Raw genomic sequence first — 6,182 nt, 5'->3', positions numbered from 1 at the left:
TGGCTTGGAGGAAACTGAAAAGGGCCATTCACTGCCACATAAAACTCTGGCAATACACCTCTTTTTAATTTTTCTTACACTTATATACCAATATACAAATGTACAAGCAGTGGTCGTAAGAGGGAAATAAAACATTGTAAGGTTTACAAAAGATGTACTGAGAAGAAATAAAATGCTTGTTCATATTGTAAATGAACCCTGACTTGATACAGGTGCAGTCTGTCTTAATTCACATTTCTGTACTGCACTTGTAAATATTACACAAATACTGCTTTTAACTTACATTATTTATCTTGCAGCTTATTGCTGTAAGACTAGTGCCCACGTACATATTAGTCAGGTCTGTGTTAATACCTGCTAAGCTATCAAAATAAATAGAGGTCTTACACATTATATTGAGAACTAACACTATGCTGTTCTGCAACATAGCTTTCAACGTGAGAGTTATGTGTGATGGCAATATCCTATTTTCTTGGTCTGCACAGCCTGAATTTAACCTTTTGTCTTCCCCATAAACAGCATTCATAAAATCAATGGATTTGTAGTTAATAGAATCAATGTAAAAATAATGAAGGCAAGACCAAAGGGTGAGTGATGGCTATCAAAAGTTACATTTGCACAACATTCATTTTTGATACTTTGTTCACCGTCCAGCAAACTATATTCTTTGCCCCTCTTAAATTTATATGGAGGCATTGACAGTGGCACAGCCCCTCTCTGTTTTTTATTGAAAAAATATTTTGCAGATAATTTAGCACATAACTAGCAACACTTCAAACAATACAGAATTGTATTTACTGAACAGTGGCCATATTAACAATATAAGATAGGCTGCCCAATATTTGGAGAATGCCTTCATTTCTATCTGAACACTCCAGACATATGATGGGAGAAAGCAGCACCATTCCACCCATATATTTGTCATTGTCAGCAGTCTCTGCCTGCAGCCTATTTTATGTCGATCATATTTTTTAATTGTATAAAAATTCTAAAAACCCCTTTTTAACAAACTAAAGAAAAAATAAATACAAGTTAGGATTTTGAAGTTGCTTTCCTTTAATGTCATGGTGATGTAGATCTGAGTGAAAGGCCCTCTTTGAAATACAAAGTAAAGTTGTCTCTCCGTTGCATTATTCTATAAGAGGCTGTGCAAAATGAAAGGTGTCAGACTTTGCTGTTTTTTTTTGTGGCCTGATACTGAAGCCGTAGCTGAGAAATGACAGATGTCTGCAACCAGCTGCAATGAAGCATGGTAAAGTTTCAGTCTAATCCACTTACTCCACTGCAGTCATGTGAACCAAAACAAATGGGCAGCTCCTTACATTATACAAAACACTGCAGTCTACTGATACTCTCTAATGTAACGTAGCTGATTCTCCATCTTCTCAAAATTCAAAAGAAAACCTTCGGCAAATCTTTTTGTCTTTTAGGTCATGTATTGACAAAACAGTTTTTCTCCCCAATCTTTTGTGTAGGATTCCAAACAAATTTCTACTTGCATATATATAGAAAATTGCAACAACAAAGAAAAATTCTCATGCCATCTCTATTTTACACTCTGCAGAATAGGATTTACTCGATCTCTGAGCTCAGCATTGCTTTGAAATTCTGCGGTCCTGCGGTCTAAGGAAATTCTCAATCATAAATGTCATTGAGAACTGGGCGGCCTTTTGTAATATGACCCCATAAAGCAGCCGTCACAGTGCTTTGTTATTTCAACTCCTTCGCTTTTTGTGTGTGCGTGTGTGTGTGTGTCCTGCACAGTTTAAAAAACAGTAGTGGTTTGGTTAAGTAAATTGTTCCGATTATTTTTGAATGTATTTATAGTGACTGCAGTATCCCCAGTGTTTTTAATGTGTCGTGTTCTGCAGGAGTTCAAGTTTCCCTCTTTTTACCCAAAATGCCCTGCACCGAGACAAACAGAGCAGTGAAAGTGAATGAGCAAAGTATCACTTCCTGAGCAGCAAGCCCCTCCACCCCGCGGCGTGTAGAGCAACAACCTTTTGAACCTTCCCTCCTCCAATCCTTGTAAGGGAAGAGTGAGGACATGAAGTCATATGGTTCTTTGTGCCAAGAGTTCAAACAGCTGTGAAACACAGTGTTTCAGTACACATTCATAAAAAAAAAACGACCCACTGAATTTGGCCTGTGGCATGACTGAGTAGGATTTTGTTCCTTCGGGCTAGAACAACAAGAGCAGGCAGAAAGAAGTCTTAAGATTCTCCCTAAAACTTACCGCAACAACCTTTGCGAAACCACATGACTGCCCTCACACAATTTCCCCTGTGTCTCTCAGGCTACTTTTGGCAGGAAGTCAGAATTACTGTTATATAAATTCCATCTGATGCCAGTGCTACCATCTGTGAGTAAAGACTGCTTTACCTATGCAGGGCTGCATAGCCCTTCTCTCCCAGAGATGAGTAAAAAAATTTTTTAAAAATTTTGATTAATTTGCAGAATGCTTGTGATTTGCTCGTATATTATTATAACTGCTCATCAGCACATGACAAATTCCCAGCACTCTGCAAAGGAACCCATTCAGCTTCAGCAGATTTTCACCAGCACCTGACAGACTGCAGACCCACTAATGACTTTCAGCTGCTTACAAACAGTAATTCTATCTTCAAGATAGCATGGAAAAACTATCGAGAAAAAAAAATGCAGCAGGCTTTAGTCCATTTTATGTACTCAGCTATACATCAAACTGATTTAACCAGTTAAGCACTGGGGCATTTGACACACCTACATAAATGTTTCTTCCTTCACAACAATGGGGGGGAGGAAGAGCAGGCAACCTCTCCTCGTGCTCAGCCTATGAAAGATATAACGACACAGCTAATATTGTCAGCAGACATCTTGGTCAGTGAACAATACATTTTTTGTATGATATTTTCATTAAAAATTAATTTCAGAACAACACCCTCCTGTGTCGGAGGCACCTCTGAAGATGAAGGCATTAACATGCGATGCACCATTTGCTTAAAAGCAATGACCTGTATTTAAAGGCGCAACGCAGTCATTTCGTGAATTCTTGAAATTGCAACGAAGAAAAATCTTCTCCTTGAATATTAAACTGCACTTTCATTAAAACAGCAAAGCTCAAAATGTGAAACTGCCTTGTTGGAACCGCTCATACCACAGTTACAGACTATTACCAACCTCCTTTAAAAAGTGTTATCGTACAAATTAAACATTAAGTGGCAGATCTAATTTAAGCCTTTTCAAACTGATGAAAAGAATTTTAGCTCGATTGTTTGTAGCTGTTTAACTTTATCTTCTTCTAAGCAACATATAAACCTCGACACATGGCAGTGAATAGACCTTTTGTAATTGAACTGATTGATTGTGAGAACTTAGCACACTGTGTTTTCACTCAATATTATATGCCGTTCTGAAGAAAAAAAGCTGTAATCATTTTTTAAACTGGATCTTCATTAGATTCCATATTTTATTTATACCTGCAACCACTAAATCATGCGCGTCCATCCAGTCACTGAAAATTCTGCTATAAGAAATCAACAGCAGCTTTGTGGGCCCTGTGGATTCAATACATATAGCTTAGCTATCTCGAAGCTGAAGGGCTTATTTGTCTGCTTTAATTGAAATCACTCCATTCTCGAAAGTCAGTGGAGGACTTTGGGGGTGGGGGGGGAGGAGGAAGCTGGGAGAGGCCACTCCAAATAAGTTCCATTAATCAAAAAGCAGAGTCTAATGTAACTAATATTTTACAATTAGAGAAGACAAGATGGAGCTAAAAGCCATCTATCTCTCTTACACCACATGATCATCGATTCATAATCAGAAGATTGAGAGTCACAAAAAGATGCATTTACAAAAGGGGGGCTGGTCTGTGCACAAGATAATGAACAGGATGAGAAACAGCGGCTTTGAAGGCTGAGTAAAGATGACACAGTGCTTCAATGGTGACAGATGACACGGAGATGAGTACTGATACCTGACAGACAGCGAGTGATGACTGCAGTCCTTTCCCACCATTATGATCCTCAATTATCTCAGTAGGGCAAAAAACAGAGGCTCAGCCGTCATCTCACTCACAGGCTGGAAGAATATGCAATTGTGCCAGGCTGCTTGCAAAGAACACTTTTTCACAATTTTATCAGTGCTATATTGGGTCTGTAGTTTTAATGTCAGTATTCATGATCGGTGCCAAGTAAAGTGGGTGCAGTACTATGTTTTCCTGCTCTAGCACACGGCTCGGTTGCAGATGGGGCTGTGTTTTCTCTTACAGCGCCATCTGCAGGTTTAAAGGCCGCTAACACTCTGCTTCTGCAAATTACACTTTCCGTTCAGTATTACACAGGAAACCATAGACAGTCTCTTCTCACAGAACTTGATCTGCTGACTACATTTTAAGGCGGAAAAACTAAAGAATCTGCTCGGCGCTTTTAGAAGTGCATGAATAGGGCTGACTTTCTTGCTCTTCCCCTCTCACATTATCGCCCCTCCCACCCACACAAAAAACGGTTTATTTAAAAATATGGGAAGGCAGCACTTGACCTCCCATCATTTTCCTTGAAGAGAGAGTGACATTCTCAAGATCTCTCCCTACTTCCGCCCTGCCCCCCAAAACAATGCTTGTGAGAATGTGGACAATCGTAAGCAGCAGAAGCTTACCAATAATTTTTTTTGCTATATAATAATGGAATTTCTGTGGTGCTACTTGTGGTAAGTCAGCTGATACACTAGCCTGGAATTTAACCTCTCCTTGCCCAGCGGGAATAGTGCATGGGAGGGGTTAAAATGTGAAAATTCTAGCTCCTGGTTCCAAACCGCCACGTTCCCGACTACCATATTCTTTATGACAGCGAATCAGGCCATCGACGAGGCTTCCATTAAAGGCAGGCGGGGGAAAGGGGCTACTTAACATTGCAAAGTGACAGCCTAATGATGTCATCGGAGCTGTGATGTAATATTAACTTGCCGTCAGGGGGAGTCCCGCATTGTCTGTTGCCTGGCAGCAGAACAATGAAGGAGCCAACTGGTCAGTAAAGGCCACAGGAAGTTTAAAAAAGGTGCCACTTTTAGAACTCCTTGTGGCTCAGAAGGAGTAGGAGTGCTGCCCCCCCCCCCATCCCCCCACGCCTCACAAGGAGTCCCTGGGCCTCCCCCACTGCTCCCGATCCCCAATTGCCTTCAGAGCCCACTGACTTCCCTGGTTCGTTCCCATGGGTCCCCTCTGTCGCCAAGTTCCCGCTTCCACCTGCTGGCCAGGTAGAGAAACTGGCCGGATTTCGGATGGGACTCCAGGAACTTTTATTTAAATGAGGCCCAGCCGTTAAGATCAGCAGGGCCTCCAGATCCCCGAACTCTTTGGGTGTGTTGCCCACGGTCTCGCCCGCACTGTTCACCCCTCCTGTAAAAATCGAGACCGCAGTTTTATAAGATCAGAAATGTCACACTATGTAATGAAAATGAACTATTCTACAGGCAAGGTAAAGCTGTGTCCCTTAAAGGCCACAATGTCATTCTTAAGTAAACAGAGCCTCAGGTCATCCAGAGTTTAATTGTTGCCTGGTCTGGGAACTTTGCAAATTGGAATGTACTTGTCAGTTTTGGGATCCAACTGAGAAATATGCAGCATTTTAAGATAGTTTTTCATCTGCTACAAAGTGTGAGGTCTATGTATGCAAAAAACACTTTTTTTTACTATATTGTAGTTAGATATTGTATTAAAGCAAGTGTATTGACTTATATTTCATTTTAGGGCATCTGTCATTAGAAGCATAACATTGTATATAACCGCTAGACCATCGCCCACACTAGATCCTCCCACAAGCTGCATAACATGAATCACAAAATATTGCACAGGTCAATAACCTTTGAAAAGCATTGTATTTCTCCAGAATTTTGAGATCCACATTTAACCAGTAATTTTATGAGGGTTTTTCTGTGAGTCTTTTTTAACACTATTAGTATCAGGCACTATGCTTTCTGATGGGAGTTGACACTAATGGAGTTAAAAAGACATTATTTTATGTCAGGGTACAAATGTAATGCGATGGAGCATGCCCTCAGATTCATCCATGGGTGATGAATGCACCATACAGTGCACTAATATACAAAAATACATAATAAAACATTTGCAACACATTTGCGGATAATTTTTGCTCTGACTTCAGATCAGACACAATCTTCATTGTGTTTCACTGTAAAGGTGAACT

At 40.3% G+C, this 6,182-nt stretch overlaps 1 protein-coding gene across 1 annotated transcript in view; it reads right to left on the bottom strand.

Annotated features, from left to right (window-relative positions):
- znf536 (zinc finger protein 536) overlaps positions 1 to 6,182 on the bottom strand; it is a 238,512-nt gene that overhangs the window by 2,986 nt on the left and 229,344 nt on the right. The gene's annotated exons all lie outside the window — the stretch shown is intronic.

This window comes from Heptranchias perlo, chromosome 16 (assembly GCF_035084215.1).
Source record: "Heptranchias perlo isolate sHepPer1 chromosome 16, sHepPer1.hap1, whole genome shotgun sequence".
Lineage (NCBI taxonomy): Eukaryota > Metazoa > Chordata > Chondrichthyes > Hexanchiformes > Hexanchidae > Heptranchias > Heptranchias perlo.
Note: the sequence above shows the minus strand (reverse complement) of the source record. Positions and strands in the feature narration are given on the sequence as shown.